The sequence below is a fragment of the Dendrobates tinctorius genome, unplaced genomic scaffold, assembly GCF_039654945.1.
Source record: "Dendrobates tinctorius isolate UK_male_01 unplaced genomic scaffold, ASM3965494v1 ptg000164l, whole genome shotgun sequence".
In the NCBI taxonomy this organism is placed as follows: Eukaryota; Metazoa; Chordata; class Amphibia; order Anura; family Dendrobatidae; genus Dendrobates; species Dendrobates tinctorius.
The window spans coordinates 4,716,150-4,736,914 of NW_027361831.1; the positions used below are offsets into that span (position 1 = coordinate 4,716,150).

The following is a 20,765-nucleotide window of genomic DNA, read 5'->3' on the forward strand; positions in this document are numbered from 1 at the left end:
CTTAAAAGAAGCATCCCATTCATTTTAATGCATTTTGGCCTTTTTGTGCCAATGGATGCGTTTTTTACCGCTAAGGAAACGCTTAGCGGTAAATAACGCAGTATGTTCATTATTTTCCGCTTAGGTCCGCATTTTTGGCTATTTCCTATAGCCCAGAAGACGCGCAGAAAAAAAACGCAGAAAAAAAACGCATAAAAAACGTGTGTTTTTCCCGCAAAAAACTCACAAAAATAGCGGCGTTTTCTGGGAAGGAGATCCGTTTCCTGAGCGTTTAAAAACGCTAACGTGGGCACATAGCCTAAAACTTTTTTCCTTTCAGGCCAGCGGGGATTAAATGCAGTTTTTCCCCGCTGGCGAGCTGGTGTTACTGCAGTGCTGCTGGGTCAACTGATGACCACTCCCACATCCTTTAAAAGGTCATCTGATGCATCAGCTGACTGTTGGTGATATACAGTAGTTCCTCTTTGGAGACCAACCTTTGCAGAAGCAGCTCTCTGGTGTCAGCCAAGTCTGGTGTTTGGAGTCCTGTTGCTGTGCTATCTGTGGTGTGGAGTTAAGCAGCAGGGCTGTGGAGTCGGTAAGCCAAATCTGCGACTCCGACTCCTCAATTTCTCTTACAACGACTCCAACTCCGACTCCAGGACTCCGACTCCCACATATATTGCGTATATTTAAGTGAAAAATGTATTCTAGTACAATGTGAACATCAGACATTTAATCATTCTTATGATACAATAATCAAGATATTTAGATAGAACATAATATATATTTATTGGAATACAACTTTAGAACACAAAAAACTGTAATAAATTGTAAATATGTAATACACTATATAATATTGATTACAGATATATATATATATATATATATTGTCGGGATTTTACTCGCTTAGGTGCGACGGGAGACAGTCAGGAGGCAGGTTCCCTTAAAGTTCATGCGGTTTATTACGTCATAAACCAAACAGCATGTCACCAAAGTAAACAGCCTTCAGTTCAGGAGACAAAGTAACGTCACATGTCCTTTCCTTCAGGCTCAGTCCGCGAGCCTCAGCGCACACAGGAGGTGTATACGCCTCACATACAGCTGCCTGGTTCAAGAGCAGGCCACATTATAAGGGATGTAGCAACACCCACGAACCCAGCAGCTGACTGGTCACATGACTGTGACCTCACCACAGGTCCTTCAAAACAATAATAATACAGCAATATTTGTTATGCCTTACATTATGGAGACAAGCCATTTATGAGACACATATCTCCCATCGATTACACGACCCTCAGCCCTGCCACAATATATATCACTATGAAATAAACTATGTAAGTGGCAGAAAACAGTTTTCATCAAAAACATACTAAATAACATTTGTACTGGAGGCTGCACCATAGAGCTGTGTGAAAAGAGGACTAAGGGGCTGCACCATGGAGCTGTGTGAGGAAAGGACTGAGGGGCTGCACCATGGAGCTGTGTGAGGAAAGGACTGAGGGGCTGCACCATGGAGCTGTGTGAGGAAAGGACTGAGGGGCTGCACCATGGAGCTGTGTGAGGAAAGGACTGAGGGGCTGCACCATGGAGCTGTGTGAGGAAAGGACTGAGGGGCTGCACCATGGAGCTGTGTGAGGAAAGGACTGAGGGGCTGCACCATGGAGCTGTGTGAGGAAAGGACTGAGGGGCTGCACCATGGAGCTGTGTGAGGAAAGGACTGAGGGGCTGCACCATGGAGCTGTGTGAGGAAAGGACTGAGGGGCTGCACCATGGAGCTGTGTGAGGAAAGGACTGAGGGGCTGCACCATGGAGCTGTGTGAGGAAAGGACTGAGGGGCTGCACCATGGAGCTGTGTGATGAAAGGACTGAGGGTCTGCACCAAGGAGCCATGTGAGGAGAGGACTGAGGGGCTGCACTATGGTGCCCTGTGAGGAGAGGACTGAGGAGCTGCACAATGAAGCCTTGTGAGGAGAGGACTGAGGGTCTGCACCAAGGAGCCATGTGAGGAGAGGACTGAGGGGCTGCACTATGGTGCCCTGTGAGGAGAGGACTGAGGAGCTGCACCATGAAGCCTTGTGAGGAGAGGACTGAGGGTCTGCACCAAGGAACCATGTGAGGAGAGGACTGAGAAGCTGCACCATGGAGCCATATGAGGAGAGGACTGAGGACCTGAACTATGGTGCCATGTGTGGAGAGGACCTGGGGCTGCACCAGGGAGCCATGTGAGGAGAGGACTGGGGGCTACATCAGGGAGACGTGTGAGAGGACTGGGGGCTGCACCATAGAGCCCTGTGAGGAAAGGGTTGAGGGGCTGCATCACGGAGCCGTGTGAGGAGAGGACAGAGGGGCTTCACCATGATGCCCTGTGAGGAGAGGACTGAGGAGCTGCACCATGGGGTCCTGTGAGGAGAGAAGAGAGAACTGAGGGGCTGCACCATGAAACCATGTGAGGAGAGAACTGAGGAGCTGCACAGTGGAGCTGTGTGGAGTGGAGAGAGGACTGAAGGGCTGAACCATGGAGCTGCGTGAGGAGAGGACTGAGGGGTTGTACCATGGAGCCATGTGAGGAGAGGACTAAGGGACTGCATCATGGAGCCATGTGAGGAGAGGACCGAGGGGCTGCACAATGGAACTGTGTGAGAATACTGAGGGACTGCATCACGGAGCCGTGTGAGGAGCGGACTGAGGAGCTGCACCATGGTGCCCTGTGAGGACTGAGGGGTTGCACCATGGTGCCCTGTGAGGAGAGGCCTTAGGGTCTGCATAGTGAAGCTATGTGGAGAGAGGACTGAGAAGCTTCAACATTGAGCGGTGTGAGGAGAGGACTGAGGGGCTGCACAATGGAGCCGTGTGCGGAGAGGACTTTTCCAAAGCGTTTGATACTGTGCCACTCAAGAGGTTGGTACACAAAATGAGAATTCTGGGACTTAAGGAAAATGTGTGTAAATGGGTAAGTAACTGGCTTAGTGATAGAAAGCAGAGGGTGGCTATAAATGGTATATTCTCTTCAATACATCTATTAACGATTTGGTAGAAGGTTTACACAGTAAAATATCGATATTTGCAGATGATACTAAACAATGTAAAGCAGTCATTACAAGAGAAGTATTTCCATGTTCCCAGTCTGGTCATTTCAGGGGTTAAATTTTCTCAGCCTCAGTCTGGTTCAGATTTGCTATTTAGCTCCGCTGCATCCTGCAGGCGGTGTCAGCTATAGTTCTGTCCTGACGTGTGTATCTGACTCTGGTATACCCTGATTGGTCCTACTGTGATCCTTAACTTGCCCTGTGTCTGTTTATCCCCTCTGTCTGTCCTGACAGTGTTTCCTTGTAAGTTTGTTGACTCCCTGGTTTTGACTTGACTTGCATTCGGACCTGCTTCTGTCTTTGTCTTATCCGCTTCTGACTGTTGCTGATCCCCTGGCTTGTTTCTGACCACGTGTACTGCTGTGACCTCTGATACTTCTGCTTCTGACTGTTTCTGACTCTACACCCCCCTTGGAAGAAGCGTTATAGCGAAACGCGCTTCGGGGACCCTTTCTCAGCAGCACCACCACCAGGTAATAACTATCAGCAGCCTTTTTTATATGCCCATTGCAGCTTCTGGGACTCGATTGTATATGCCCATTACAGCTTCTGGGATTCAATTGTATGTCCCCTGCGCTTTTGACATCTTTTGTCATATGAACTGCACACATATGTGCATACATGTATCTTTAGCATTTTGGCACACTGCGCTTTCTTGTACCATATGATCAATTGATCACATTGCTGCTATTATATTGTCTAGCCCAGCTTGACACTTTTATTAATTTTACAAACCACATGGTTATTATAATTTAATTATTTTGGTATTCGTCTCTGGGTTTCAAACTTTGTTTTATCTGGTCCACATGGTTTAATTTGTGCTGATGGGAAATCACTCTGCCTTGCTCTGTATAACCTTGTATCTATTTGTTGTAGCTTTAATGAATTATTAATAAATCACATATATTTTATTTTTGTCTGGCACGTCCCTTCTTTTGGGTCTATCATTATTTGGAAGTAGACATATTATTTATGGTTGTTTTTCTTGGCTTTCTGTTTCTGACTCGGCCCGTCTGACCATTCTTTTGCCACCTGGTGGCGCTTGTGCTACTACTCAGTGTTGCCACTCTGTGTGCAACCTCTCTTCAATCCATCAGCACCCCCTGGTGGAGGTTGTGCTATACTGTACTACAGTAACATGACAATAGTATTCTGCTACAGATGGATCTGGGTAAGTTGGGAACTTGGGCAAAAAGGTGGCAGATGCAGTTTAACAATGATAAATGTAAGGTTATACACATGGGAAGAAGGAATCAATGTCACATTACACACTGAATGGGAATCCACTGGGTAAATCTGATGTGGAGAAGGACTTGGGGATCCTAGTTAATGATAAACTTACCTGGAGCAGCCAGTGCCAGGCAGCAGCTGCCAAGGCAAACAGGATCATGAGGTGCATTAAAAGAGGTCTGGATTCACATGATGAGAGCATTATACTGCCTCTGTACAAATCCCTGGTTAGACCTCACATGGAGTACTGTGTACAGTTTTGGGCACCGGTATTCAGGAAGGATATAATGGAACTAGAGCAAGTAAAAGGAGGGCAACAAAATTAATAAAGGGGATGGGGGAACTGCAATACCCACAAAGATTAGAAAAATTAGGATCATTTAGTCTAGAAAAAAGAAGACTGAGGGGCAATATAATAACCATGTATAAGTATATAAGGGGACAATACAAATAGCTCTCAAAGGATCTGTTTATACCAAGGATGGTCACAAGGGGGCATTCCCTGCGTCTGGAGGAGAGAAGGTTTTTCCACCAACATGGAAGAGGATTCTTTACTGTTAGGGCAATGAGAATGTGGAATTCCTTGCCTGAGGAGGTGGTGATGGCGAACTCATTCGAGGGGTTCAAGAGAGGCCTGAATGTCTTCCTGGAGCGTAACAATACTGTATCTTACAGTTATTAGGTCTTTAGAAGGATGTAGATCTGGGGATTTATTCTAATGGAATATAGGCTGAACTGAATAGACAAATGTCTTTTTTCGGCCTCACTAACTACCGCATATACTCGTGTATAAGCCGAGTTTTTCAGCACATTTTTTTGTGCTGAAACACCCCATCTGCATATACATAAGTCAATTGTCGCAAAAAGCCAGTGGGAGAAGGGGAGCGGCAGGTGACAGAGGCAGGAGCAGGCAGCTGTGGCTAAAGCCTGTGCCGTGGCTAAAGCCTGTGCCGCTACTAAAGAGAAATGAATATTAATTTCTCTTACAGCGCACAGTGACATCCACAGCCGCCGGCTTCCAGAAGACATCCTACTCACTCGTGCGCACCCCTTGGAGCATCTCGTTGGTCCCAGCGCCTTTACAGCATCTCGATGGTTCCGACGCCAGCAGCTCTTCCAGGACCCGCTCATTAAGGTAATGAATATGCATGACTCTCCACTCCCATAGGTGTGGAGGGAATATTCATTACCTTAATGAGCGGGGCCACGTGATCGCTCGGCACAAAAAGAGCTGCTGGTGCCGGAACCAACAGGATGCTGCAAGGGCGTGTGGAAGGTGAGTAGGATGTTTTTTGTTTTTATAGGAACCATTCATACAAGGATAGGATATAAGGAGCCATGCATACCAGGACAGCGATGGGGAGCCATGCATACCAGGACAGCGATGGGGGAGCCATGCATAATGCACTGGCAGGATACAGCAAAGCCCCAGTGATAAAGGCTGGGGCAGCACAGGTGCATTCCACTGATAAAGACAGCCAGTTAACCCATCAGGGTCTGGCTGCCTAGTGGGAAATGCACACTAATAAGGCTTGCATAAGACATAAGTCACACTGATAAGTGTGATGCATAGTGTCTGAGCAGCCTATCAATGACGCCAAGATAGGCGGGCCGCTCAGCACTATATACATGCATCACACCAAATACCAAGCCAACATGAAGGGCTAAGCTGCATCCTGTAGAAATGATAAAAAGTGCAAAAAGATAAATGATAAAAAATATGGGGTATTGGTTACTATTTTGGCCAAAGCAGATAAGCTCACAACCCATCGTCAAGGGTCCCCAGATATTGTGAGTCCCTAACACTGAAGCTAAATGGCGAACACAAGAAAAAATAAATTTTCCAAAAATTTACAAAAAACGAACAAATTGTTAGGCAACTCACCAAACCCTGACTAATGCACTGGCAGGATACAGCAAAGCCCCAGTGATAAAGGCTGGGGCAGCACAGGTGCATTCCACTGATAAAGACAGCCAGTTAACCCATCAGGGTCTGGCTGCCTAGTGGGAAATGCACACTAATAAGGCTTGCATAAGACATAAGTCACACTGATAAGTGTGATGCATAGTGTCTGAGCAGCCTATCAATGACGCCAAGATAGGCGGGCCGCTCAGCACTATATACATGCATCACACCAAATACCAAGCCAACATGAAGGGCTAAGCTGCATCCTGTAGAAATGATAAAAAGTGCAAAAAGATAAATGATAAAAAATATGGGGTATTGGTTACTATTTTGGCCAAAGCAGATAAGCTCACAACCCATCGTCAGTGGAATGCACCTGTGCTGCCCCAGCCTTTATCACTGGGGCTTTGCTGTATCCTGCCAGTGCATTAGTCAGGGTTTGGTGAGTTGCCTAACAATTTGTTCGTTTTTTTGTAAATTTTTGGAAAATTTATTTTTTCTTGTGTTCGCCATTTAGCTTCAGTGTTAGGGACTCACAATATCTGGGGACCCTTGACGATGGGTTGTGAGCTTATCTGCTTTGGCCAAAATAGTAACCAATACCCCATATTTTTTATCATTTATCTTTTTGCACTTTTTATCATTTCTACAGGATGCAGCTTAGCCCTTCATGTTGGCTTGGTATTTGGTGTGATGCATGTATATAGTGCTGAGCGGCCCGCCTATCTTGGCGTCATTGATAGGCTGCTCAGACACTATGCATCACACTTATCAGTGTGACTTATGTCTTATGCAAGCCTTATTAGTGTGCATTTCCCACTAGGCAGCCAGACCCTGATGGGTTAACTGGCTGTCTTTATCAGTGGAATGCACCTGTGCTGCCCCAGCCTTTATCACTGGGGCTTTGCTGTATCCTGCCAGTGCATTAGTCAGGGTTTGGTGAGTTGCCTAACAATTTGTTCGTTTTTTGTAAATTTTTGGGAGCCATGCATACCAGGACAGCGATGGGGGAGCCATGCATACCAGGACAGGACAGGGGAGCCATGCATACCAGGACAGGATGGGGGAGCCATGCATACCAGGACAGGGATTAGGGGACAATGCATACCCGGGTTCTACTCAAGTCAATAAGTTTACCCAGCTTTCCGTGGCAAAATTAAGTGCCTCGGCTTATACTCGAGTATATACAGTATGTTACTGTTACTATGACTAAGGAGCTGCACATTGGAACTGCGTGAGAAGAAAACTGAGGGACTGCACCATGTAGTCGTGCAAGGATAGGACTGAGGAGCTGCACCATGGAGCCTTGTGAGGAGAGGACCGAGGGGCTGCACAGTGGAGCGAGGACCAAGGGGCTGCACAATGGAGCCGTGTGAGGAGAGGACTGAGGAGTTTCACCATGTAGCCATGTGAGTAGAGGACTTCGGTGGGTGATCTTACTCGTGGCCAGTCCGTGTAGTGCGATAATCACATCGGACTGCACGGACTGGCCGACACCTCTCCTGACCTGAGCATGACAGCGTGATGGATTACTATGCAGCTGTCAAGCTCAGGTCAGGAGAGCCAACAGCCAGTGGGAGTTTTATGATGCGATTCTCGCAGGAGAAATACCGAAGTGTGTCTCTGCCCTTAACAGCAATGGGAGAAACATATTTTTTATGTGTGAATGTGCTAGGACTCATTTTGTATTTAGAGGCTATAAAGGATGGGGAGGGCTATGTGAGGGGTCTCATACTGTATATGCGGGCTTAGGTGACTATCATACTGTATAGGAAATCATACTGTGTATAGGGGGCCTGGGAGAACCATCATTACTGTCTGTGGGTGGATATGGGGGCCATCTTTCTGTGTGGGAAGCTGTGATGACTTATCAAACCATGTGTGAGGGGACCATGAGGAACATCAATGTGTGTGGGGGGCTGTAAGATACATCAATTTGTGTGGGCAGATGTGGGACAATCATACTGCGTGTGTGGGGAGCTGTTGGGGGATTGTGCAGATATCCCCCGCTGTTGCCAATTTATCACGAACCAGCACTCCGCTGCTTTCCAATTGTTAGGACAATTACACGATTGATGAATTAGGCCATGGCTGCCTTTGCTACTCGGCCAGTTATTGGGGAACTCAAAGTGAACGTACAATATATATACACATCCAATTCCATCACATGGAATATATGTACATACTCCGGCACAGTCACTGTCAAGCTCCACATTAAGGCAAGAAAACTAGCTACCAGCACCAATCATTTATACAGGCCGATTGGACACCTGTTACGGGTAGCAAATGACTTTAGGGATGTGGTTTATAGAACAAGAGGAACAGAGCTATTACATTTCATATATTTAATCCGAACCTTAGGCAGTGTTTATAAAAAGAAAATATACAAAAATGGGAACAAACAATGCAGTATATACAATTAAAATAAGGGATAATACAAGAAAATTACTAAACCTGTGGTGGCAGGAATTGCTCTGATCTTTATGGAGGGAAGCTCTCCTTTTAGGACAATTGAACAATCCTACAGCAAGCTGTCTCTTACAGAACTGAACAATGATTATAATTTAGAATCTGTATTTATTAGATAATTACTCCCACATAAATCCTTTGGGTGACATCAGAAATGGGGCTACATCCCCAAAGATTATGGGATTTCCAACCTTCAGGATATCTGACTCCCCTGGAATCGCAGGTAGGAGATATTAATACCATATTTCCTACCATGATTTTAGCTTTTCCACAGATAGGAAACATGCCCTACAGTGGCTTGAGAAAGCATTCACACCTTGGATTTTTACCTATTTTGTTACATTACAATCTGTGTAGGGCTCGTTTTCAGTTTGCAAAAAGACGTGGGAGACTCCCCAAATATATGGAGGAAGGTGCTGTGGTCAGATGAGACCAAATTTGAACTTGTTGGCCATCAAGGTAAACGCTATGTCTAGCGCCAAACCAACACAGCTCATCACCCCAAGAACACCATCCCACAGTAAATCATGGTGGCATCATCATGCTGTGGGGATGTTTTTTTGGCAGCAAAATGATCCGAGTCAAGGGGAAGATTCATGGTGCGAAATACAGGGATATTCTTAAGCAAAACCTTTTTCACTTTGTCAGTGACTTGAGACCGAGGTTCACCTTCCAATAAGACAATTGTTAGGAGTGGCAGAAGACACTAAATAAAAAAGAAATAAAGTGCCTTCGCCACCCGGGGTCCACCGTGCGGTGGATGGAAAAACCGCTGCTAGAGAGGCAGAGCACAAAGTGGTAATGTGCACAAGGGTTAAATGGCACCCAGTGCACAAAAGCAAGCTCTGTTAAGCTCACCGAGCTGCAGACAAAATAAACTCAAATTAAACGCTGAGTCTGTTCAGAGTCACAGACACACAGCGATACAGTCGCGGTATTCGCGGTCACAGGAGTAGCCATAAACAGCAGGACTACTCCGTCTAGACCTACGGTCAAATAAGGTGAGAAGTGTCGCAACCGTGGACGCAGAGAAAGCTGCAACTGCAGCACGGCAAGAACTGAGCCGCTGGCAAGGCGCTGCAATAACGCAGGCGCAATGCAGACGCTAAGCTGCTGAGCAAGATGGAGCATATGCGCGCTGGCGCTAGCGCTGCTACTGGCTGAACCCAAACACTCACACAATCGTATTATCAGAGGAAAGGGGTTTCTTAATAAGTCAGTCATCAGTCCAAGCATCCGTCACCATACATACAGCAGCAAGTATGAAATACTAGCGCATGACGGAACAGCCATGCGCGCTTTTTATACTAAACGGGACCTTCCGGAAGCCTCCAAGGCTCCAGGAGGAGCCAATAGGATTAGACACAGGACCTGAGCATGTGACTCCCGAACTCCAATGGGAGCTCGTCCCATGAGCATGCTCACTGGAGGGAACAGAGGAGTTGCCGCAAGGCACTCTCCTCTGCAATCTCCTCTACCGCAGATGAAATGCAGGGGAATGCAGCATGTAAGGGTCTAGATTTCATCATAGGGAAGGAAGAAATCAGACTCCTAACAACAATGACCCAAAGCATACTGTTAAAGCAAACCTCAAGTGATTTAAGGGAAATGTGTAAATGCTTTGGATGGGCCTAGTCAAAGCTCAGACCTTAATCCAACTGAGAATCTGTGGTCAGACTTGAGCAATGCTGTTCACCAGAGGAAACCATCTAACCTGAAGGAGATGGAGCAGTTTTGCCTTGGTGAATAGGCAAAAATCCCAGTGGCAACATGTAGAAAGCTCATAGAGACTTCTCCAAAGTGACTTGCAGCTGTTATTGCAGCAAAAGGAGTTTCAGCAAAGTACTGACAGAGGGGTGAATAGTTATGTACATGAAGTTTCCAGTTATTTTGTCATATTAGTGGTTTGCTTCACAATAAAAAGAAAAACAAATATTCACAATTGTAGGCATATTCTTTACATGAACTGATGTAAACCCTAAAGAAACAGTAAAATTCGAGGTTCTGAGGTAGCAAAACACAAAAAATGCCAAGGGGAGTGAGGGTGAATACTTTGTAAGCCACTGTATATATCGTTAGCTATCTGTCACATATTAATTTTGGACTGATGCAGAGGCCAACAAGTGTTGTAAGTAAATGTGTTACATTCCAAAAATATTTCTTATATAACTGTGGGCCTAAGCTTTTCACAAAAAATGCAATATTCAGAACTGGACCTCGGTGCCAGAATGTCTGATTTTCTTGGTAAAATGTGGCTTTGAAGACAGGAAACTTATTTCCACAGGTGAGAAAAGTCACACCACTCAGACTCTTGTACAGACTTTATCAGGACTACGTGTCTGCTTTCCATCAGATGGTCTACTTTTACTACTACTGTTTACAGCAGGAGTCAAATGTTTAGTATGCTGGCACTTTTTTCCCTTACCACGGCACCATTCTTACCCGACTCACAGAGCGGTTATAGACCACTTATTCCAGGGATTCAGGAGCCTCTGATGACATCATGTCTTCAGAGTGGAGTCTTCTTTTCCGCTCAACTTTGTCAACGTGGCTGGACTTCCGACGTCATTCTGATTGACAGCCGTATCCCCGCTGCCTAATTATGGGGACAGGCTGTCAATCATAATGATGCCGAAAGTCCCTCCCCGTCGCGTCAGTAGAGGTAGCTGAATTTCCAGCAGGTACGCTAGTGACCGCTCTGTGCTAGGGAAGAATGGCGCAGTGCACAATAAACAGGTAAGTTGCAATTACCCGCCTGTTAGTGCTTAGGTAAATTTTTTGTTTCTTGTAAAGTTCCGGATAACACTTTCAATTATATGGTGCTGATTCACTGCTACAAGAAAGGATACAAGTTACAATAAGCCCTATTGAAGCATGCAACAGTAGTAACGAGTCAGTAAGATTAACTCTGCCAAATATTAAGTGATGCAATTAGTCCTCCTCACCTGTCACCCCTGTCCAGCAACATGCGCATCCCCTCAGAAACCTCGCACACCTAGACACCCACACATTCTCTGACTCTACTACTGGTATCCATATCCTCACTCCATGACACAGTCGAGTGCAACGTATCAACAGACAACCCTGGCACAATAAGACCATTAAAGGGAACCAGTCACCCCCCCAGGCGTTTTTATCTAAAAGAACCATCTTGTGCAGCACTAATGCTGCATTCTGTCAAGGTGGCTCTTTTATTTGGCGTCCCTTCCACCGCAGAAATAAGCGTTTTTAAAATTTGTCCGTCATACCTGTAGTTTGTCCGGGGGGGCAGGTCTTTCCCCGCTGGACACAGACACCTCACATCTATCAGTCATGTCCTCCTTTCAAATTTGGCGCCGCTTCCTCTGCGCTCTTTTCTTTTCCTGGCGCCTGCGCTGTAATATTTTTTCTTGGGCATGCTCACTTAGTTAGCGCTGCCAGTCCTATGACATCACATGATGTCTTTCTTATCGCGCCTGCGTGGACGTGGGTCCGAGATCCCGCCCCGCACTCTCTTCTGATTTATTCACACTGCGGGGTTGGGAATCTTGGGCATGCGCAGTAGTACTTTGCGGCCCTCCCTCAAATCCCTCCGCCTCTTTCCTACTGTGCAGCGTCATAGGAATCGTCAGCTCATCACTAATTCCTATGACTCTGCACAGTGGCAATAAGTTATTAGATCAAGGAAAACAAAACTAGTAAATATTGTATCTTTTACTCCAAAAAGAAATAGGCAGTGTTTACAAAAAGTATATAAAAGATGTTACAAACGAGACAATTACAGTATGTACAGGCAATTACAAAACAAAATGGATTAAAAATGAGGACTTACATACCTCAGTCAATGGCACACCATGTGGGAGGGGGGAGGTGGGTTCCCAAGGACCAGGATTCAGTCCACCGCAGGGATGGTATGTGCTGTCTCCCCAGGTCTGAACAAGCTGCAAAATGGCTGTTCCTGTTTTATAGTTGGCCCAGAAACTAAGGAACTTCCCTTGTGCTGACCTCACCGGGTGGCTGGATACGTCCCCCTTGGAAAGTTATGAAAAACCTTCTATTAGTCATAACTCATGGGAGGAAGCTTGTAGAGGGACGACGGAAGTATTATAGGTCTTCTCACAAAATTAGCTTACATTTAAGTCTAAACATGGGGTGGCTTAAATGACCCGGTTGGGTAGAAATCCCTTTCTAAGATTCCGCTGCTCGCCGGGGCTTACAAACTCATTGGTGCTTGTTTCTACCGATGTAGATGCCAGAAATGTAAGTTTTTCACCTATATCAATAATCGGTCCCATTATATTTTATCTTTAATAACCCAGTCTTAGACAAAGAACGAGCCATGTGCTTCAGACTGCTTTTAACCAGTTTGGGGGTCATAAAGCTACTCAGTGGGGCTGCTGGCACACTGGTTTGACATTACAGTTGTATAGCAGGGGAAAGGGAGGGGGGCTAGAATCACACATGCAGCTGCAAAGGAGGGGAGGAGCTGTAAAGGGGATCATGGCTGGGCAAGTCATTCACAAAACCAAGGAGATGTAGCAGAGCTCGGTATGTGTGACCAGCGCAGATAACAATAAGTCATATTTCCTGACACCTCCTCCGCCCACCACTGCCCCCTCCAACCTCCCTCATCTCTGCTGAGGACTTTGCCACACACTTCTAAAATAAGATCGACCAAACAAGGCAAGTCTTCATTGTTCAAATACCACAACCCCTTTGTATACCAGACCAATGTCCAAATCCCATAACCTCACTCTCCAACATCACTGAAGGGGAGCTTAATTGTCTCCTCTCCAAATCGCACCTCACCACCTGTGCACTCGACCCCATCCCACCTCCTCCCCATCCTCACCACCTCTCTTATCCCATCCCTAACCCACCTTTTCAACCTAGCGCTAACTTCTAGTACCTTCCCTTCTATTTTCAAAAATGCCACAATCACGTATATCCTTAAAAAGCCAACCCTCGACCCAACCGCTATGTCCAGCTATCGCCCAATATCGCTGCTCCCATTCGTTTCCAAACTCCTGGAGCAGCACGTGAACTTTCCTCCCACCTCTCATCTAACTTGCTCTTTGTCAATCTATAATCAGGTTTTCAACCCCATCACTCCACTGAAACAGCCCTGACCAAAATTACTAACGACCTACTTACAGCCAAAGCTAACGGACAATATTCTATACTCCTCCTTCTAGACCTGCCCTCTGCTTTCAACACAGTTGACCACTGCCTCCTACTACAGATCCTCTCCTCCTTTGGCATCAAAGAACCTCACCTTATCCTGGATATCTTCATACTTTTCCAACCGCACATTCAGCGCCTCCCACTCCCACACTACCTCCTCATCCCACCCTCTCTCTGTTGGAGTCCCCCAAGACTCTGTTCTTAGACCCCTACTCTTCTCAATCTATACACTTGGCCTGGGAGAACTCAAAGTTCCATGGATTCCAGTACCACCTGTATGCTGACAACACTCAGATCTACCTCTCTGGCCCAGACGTCACCTCTCTGCTGTCTAGAATCCCGGAGTGTCTATCAGCCATATTCCTCCTTCTCCTCTCCCTTCCTCAACCTCAATGTGGACAAATCTGAACTCATCATCTTTCCTCCATCTCACAGATCTTCCTTACCTGACCTATCTATCACAATTAACGATATCATACTTTCCTCCGTACCGGAAGTCCGCTGCCTCGGAGTAACCCTTGACTCTGCCCTGTCCTTCAAACCTCACATTCAAGCTCTGTCCACCTCCTGTCACCTCCAGCTCAAAAATTTTTCCAGAATCCGTCCTTTCCTCAACCCTCAATCTACTAAAATGCTTGTGCCCTTATCATCTCCCACCTCGACTACTGCAACATCCTTGTCTGTGACCTCCCTGCTAACACCCTCGCACATCTCCAGTCCATCCTTAACTCTGCTACCTGACTAATTAATCTCTCTCCTTGCTACTCTTCCACTTCTCCCCTTTGCAAATCTCTTCACTGGCTCCCATTCCCTCAGCTTATCCAGTTCAAATTACTAATACTGACCAACAAGGCCATCTACAACCTGTCTCCTTCATTCATCTCTGAACTAATCTCCCGATACCTTCCCTCACGTAATCTCCTGTCCTCCCAAGACCTCCTTCTCTCCTCCACACTTATTTGCTCCTCACCCTACCGCCTCCAAGACTTCTCCCGAATAGCCCCCATCCTCTGGAATTCCCTGCCCCAACACGTCCGGCTATCAACCACACTCGGATCCTTCAGACGGAACCTGAAAACCCACCTCTTCAGGAAAGCGTACAGCCTGCAATGATCCCCGCTGCCTCCTCACCACTACTGGCGCTACCGCCTCACCATCACTGGATCTGCTGCAACCCCCCAACCTACTGTCTCTTTCCCCACGATCCTGTAGCATGTAAGCCCGAAAGGGCAGGGTCCTCTCTCCTCTCTATATCAGTCTGTGATTGTTAGTTTGTTTACTGTAAGTGATATTCGTAATTTGTATGTAACCCCTTCTCATGTACTGCACCATGGAACCAATGGCGTTGCTGAATAGAGGACGTCCTTATAGACAGTGCTGTGTGCACAGAAATCATGAGCCTCAGTGCAGGAACTCCGATCTACTCATCCCTGTAGAGCTACAGCTAGAATGGTGTTGCTGTATAGAGGACGTCCTTATAGACAGTGCTGTGAGCACAGAAATCACGAGCCTCAGTGCAGGAACTCCGATCTACTCATCTCTGTAGTGAGACAGCTAGAATGGTGTTGCTGTATAGAGGCCGTCCTTATAGACAGTGCTGTGTGCACAGAAATCATGAGCCTCAGTGCAGGAACTCCGATCTACTCATCCCTGTAGTGAGACAGCTAGAATGGCGCTGCTCTATAGAGGACGTCCTTATAGACAGTGCTGTGTGCACAGAAATCATGAGCCTCAGTGCAGGAACTCCGATCTACTCATCTCTGTAGTGAGACAGCTAGAATGGCGTTGCTGTATAGAGGACGACCTTATAGACAGTGCTGTGTGCACAGAAATCATGAGCCTCAGTGCAGGAACTCCGATCTTCTCATCCCTGTAGTGAGACAGCTAGAATGGCGTTGCTGTATAGAGGACGTCCTTATAGACAGTGCTGTGTGCACAGAAATCATGAGCCTCAGTGCAGGAACTCCGATCTACTCACCTCTGCAGTGAGACAGCTAGAATGGTGTTGCTGTATAGAGGACGTCCTTATAGACAGTGCTGTGTGCACAGAAATCATGAGCCTCCGTGCAGGAACTCCGATCTACTCATCTCTGTAGTGAGACAGCTAGAATGGAGTTGCTGTATAGAGGACGTCCTTATAGACAGTGCTGTGTGCACAGAAATCATGAGCCTCCGTGCAGGAACTCCGATCTACTCATCTCTGTAGTGAGACAGCTAGAATGGCGTTGCTGTAGAGAGGACGTCCTTATAGACAGTGCTGTGTGCACAGAAATCATGAGCCTCAGTGCAGGAACTCAGATCTACTCATCTCTGTAGTGAGACAGCTAGAATGGAGTTGCTGTATAGAGGACGTCCTTATAGACAGTGCTGTGTGCACAGAAATCATGAGCCTCAGTGCAGGAACTCAGATCTACTCATCCCTGTAGTGAGACAGCTAGAATGGCGTTGCTGTATAGAGGACGTCCTTATAGACAGTGCTGTGTGCACAGAAATCATGAGCCTCAGTGCAGGAACTCCGATCTACTCATCTCTGTAGTGAGACAGCTAGAATGGAGTTGCTGTATAGAGGACGTCCTTATAGACAGTGCTGTGTGCACAGAAATCATGAGCCTCCGTGCAGGAACTCCGATCTACTCATCTCTGTAGTGAGACAGCTAGAATGGAGTTGCTGTATAGAGGACGTCCTTATAGACAGTGCTGTGTGCACAGAAATCATGGGCCTCAGTGCAGGAACTCCGATCTACTCATCTCTGTAGTGAGACAGCTAGAATGGCGTTGCTGTATAGAGGACGTCCTTATAGACAGTGCTGTGCAGAACCATCAAAATTTACATAAACTTGCTCCAGTGACCCCTGACATTCCTGTCATAATTTACGTCACTTTTGTGTTGTAAATTTTGATGATTCTGTCATCTGAGCTTCGTCATGACCACGCCCCTCCCCACAAAGCGCCGCCCATTCTTCAACATTGAGTTCTATCGAAACAGAACAATCAGCTCTGAGTGTCATTTATTACATGAGAAAAGGTGATAATAAAATGCTAATTTTATTAATGAGACCAAAAAATGGAATTTTGCCAAATTCGTTGGCTGTATAGAAATATATAAAAAATATAAAAGTGTGTAAAAATAAAATCCATGTACAATTGTTGATGTGTGCTCCATGAAAACTTGAGCAATAACCAAAAAAAAAGCATTAAAAGTTATGAACCCATTACAAATGTGACTCTGGTGTGTGTATATGTATATATATACCAGCCGAAGAGCCCGGAGCTTCCCGGGCATAGTAACTAACTACGGTTAGTTGTAACAAATTATAATGATTATATCTATCTATATATATATATATATATATATACTAGCTGAAGAGCCCGGCGCTGCCCGGGCATAGTAACTAACTGTGGTTAGTTATAGAAAATTATAATTATCCTCCATCCCATAGTCCCGTGCCCATATACCCATCATACATATCCACCATCCCATAGTCCCGTGCCCATATACCCATCATACATATCCACCATCCCATAGGCCCGTGCCCATATACCCATCATACATATCCTCCATCCCAAAGTCGAGTGCCCATATACCCATCACACATCCTCCATCCCATAGTCCCATGCCCATATACCCATCATACATAATCTCCATCCCATAGTCCCATGCACATATACCCATCATACATATTCTCCATCCCATAGTCCCATGCCCATATACCCATCATACATATTTGCCATCCCATAGTCGAGTGCCTATATATCCATTACACATCCTTCATCTCATAGTCCCGTGCCCATATACCCATCATACATATCCGCCATCCTATAGTCCAGTGCCCGTATACCCATCACACATCCTCCATCCCATAATCCCGTGCCCATATACATATCCACCATCCCATAGTCCCGTGCCCATATACCCGTCAAACATATCCTCTATTCCATAGTCCAGTGCTCATATAACCATCACACATCTTCCATCCCATAGTCCCGTACCCATATACATATCCGCCATCCCATAGTCCCGTGCCCATATACCCGTCATACATATCCTCCATCCCATAGTCCAGTGCCCATATACCCATCACACATACTCCATCCCATAGTCCCGTTCCCATATACCCATCATACATATCCTCCATCCCATAGTCCCGTGCCCATATACATATCCTCCATCCCATAGTGCCGTTCCCATATACCCATCATACATCCTCCATCCCATAGTCCGGTGCCCATATACTCATCACACATCCTCCATCTCATAGTCAACCATTATGACATCATAATGAGCGGCGGCGGGGCTTGCAACCTTTGATGACATCAGCGTCGCCATGGCAACCATTGTGACATCATAATGAGGACTACTACTTTATATATATATATATATAATATATAAAGATGAGTGTAGAGCCCCGCCCACTCCGCATAGCCACATTTACTATAATATCCCACATCATCCCGTCAGCCAGAGCTACCGGACTACTCCGCCTAATATCCCACATCATCCCGTCAGCCAGAGCAACCGGACTACTACCCCTAATATCCCACATCCTCTCATCAGACAGAGCCACCGGACTACTACACCTAATATCCCACATCATCCCGTCAGTCTGGGGTCAGAACCAGAGCGCTGAGTGGAATGGTCCCAACTTCCATACCGGGGATCCCTTTAAGAGAGGCCTGGGGTCAGAACCAGAGCGCTGAGTGAATTTGTCCTGACTTCCTGTTATGAATAGGTCACCGAGGAGGATGGCAGGAATAAGCTAGGCCACCAGGAGACCAGAAAGGTTGGTAACTTAGCGGATTGCAGACCCCTAATCCTAACAACACAACTAGCAGTAGCCGTGGAACGTACCTACGATGCCCTAGACGCCTTGGCACATCCAGAGAACTAACTAAGCTTAAAGCAAGAAAGGTGAAATCTAAACTGCCCCGGAGAAGAACCCCAAAGAAATAGATCGCCCCCAAACATATATTGTCGGTGAGACAAGATGAGGCACAAACACAGGCAGAAAATATAATGAGCAAATGATGGGGCCCAAACTCTATAGATAGGACAGGAAAGGAAAGACACTGTCTGCAATCACTCAAAAACCCTAAAAAATCCAACACGTCTGATGTACAAAAAACACTGAGGTCTCACGACCTCTCCCCCACTATATCAGCATTCTGGTGTGAAATGGCAGCAAAGCCAAAGAGACTAATATAACAGGGGACTGAACAAACTGACACAAGCTGTAACATATGGAGCGGGGTCCAGCAATGCCCCTGCAGGAGCACGCTGAACCCTCACAGCAAAGCAGAAAGAGGCAAAACCAGATCAGATGCAAAGGATTAACAAATGAACAACTTAACTGAAAAATACAGGATCAGGCAGGAGACAGCAGACCTCAAAATGGACAGGAAGAAACCAATCACCAGCAGCAACTGAGGGAAGCCTGCTCACTTATATCCTCCCAGTCAGTAACCCCTGATTTCCAATCATCGTCGTCAGGTGGCACACTTCTGTCAACCCGGCCAGCTCCACTACCAGCAGTAACCACCAGAGGGAGTCCCGACTCAGAAGTCAGATCAAGAGAATTCACAACACTTCCATACCAATGATCCCTTTAATAGAAGCCTGAGGTGAGAATCAGAGCGCTGAGGGATTTACCCTAACTTCCATACCGGAGATCCCTTTAAGAGAGGCCTGGGGTCAAAACCAAAGCCCTGGATGGATTTGCTCTGACTTCCATAGCAATGATCCCTTTAAGAGGGAAGATGTGCCTATGGGATGGAGGATGAGTGATGGGTATATGGGCAGGGAGGGGGGATTCATTTCTGTCATGTGCTCTCTGCTCCTTTCTGTGGGGCAGACAATGGCTGGGAGCTTATGTTCCCGAAGATGCTAGATTTCTCCCACCATGTCAGTGGCTGCTGAGGTGTTGTCAAGTGGGAACACTTGCTCATAGCAACCAATCACAGCTCAGCTACTTTTAACCAGCTCTGGTGAAATGAGAGATGCTTATTGATTGGTTGCAAGGAAAACTGTTCTCATAGCAACCAATCACAGCTCAGCTTCTTTTGAACAGCTCTGGTAAAATGAAAGACGCTTCATGATTGGTTGGTGATACACACACACATTCAGTTTTATATATAGAGATATATAACTTAATTCATATTCAGGAAAAGTCTCCTTAGAAATCATTTCTGCCTGCTCTCCCTGCATGGAATCTATGAGGCTCCTGGAATCACCTCCTTCCCAGTCCTGTCAGCGCTGTAGGTTAGAGATGTTCTAGGACACTCCATGCTAGTCACCTGACTAATGAGCTCTCAGAGAGGAGCTGCTGGAAGGAGGCCTCATAGGAGCCTCCAATCTAGAGGCCACCCCAGATATATGGCTTACTGTGTGACATGGGAGAGAAGAGAAAGGTCCCAGCACTAGAGATAAGGGAGGCAGAGGGCCAGTAGTGTCGGCACTGAAGGGGTTACTGCACCCCAGTAATGGGGAATCTACAGCACCTACCTCCACCTGCAGAGCCGCACTCCACATATATGGCTGCTCTGTGCGCACAGGACCTGGGATGAGGTCACAGGAGGGGAGGAGTCAGGGGTCACATGATCAGGGGCCTCAGTGTATGCAGGACTCTGCTGTGCTGGTTGTCATGGTGCTGGATGAGGGGAAGTTTCTGTGTGGGGTCAGGAGGGGTTTACAGGATGGATGTAGCAGAGCCGTGTGTGTACGGAGCGGAGCCGCGTGTGTACGAGGTGTACGGAGCGGAGCCGTGTGTGTACGAGGTGTACGGAGCGGAGCCGTGTGTGTACGCGGTGTACGGAGCGGAGCCGTGTGTGTACGCGGTGTACGGAGCGGAGCCGTGTGTGTACGAGGTGTACGGAGCTGAGCCGTGTGTGTACGAGGTGTACGGAGCGGAGCAGTGTGTGTACCAGGTGTACGG

The 20,765-nt window shown here is 46.7% G+C and overlaps 1 protein-coding gene across 1 annotated transcript in view; it reads right to left on the reverse strand.

The window, feature by feature from the left end:
* Nucleotides 1-20,399, reverse strand: part of LOC141052929 (uncharacterized) — a 41,948-nt gene extending 21,549 nt beyond the window's left edge. Inside the window, exons 1-2 of the mRNA XM_073550249.1 lie at nucleotides 20,336-20,399; nucleotides 12,489-12,683 (exon numbers count right to left, since the gene is read on the reverse strand). The gene's annotated coding sequence lies outside the window, so the exon portion shown is untranslated. The remainder of the gene's footprint in view (nucleotides 1-12,488; nucleotides 12,684-20,335) is intronic.
* Nucleotides 20,400-20,765: the final 366 nt, after the last annotated feature.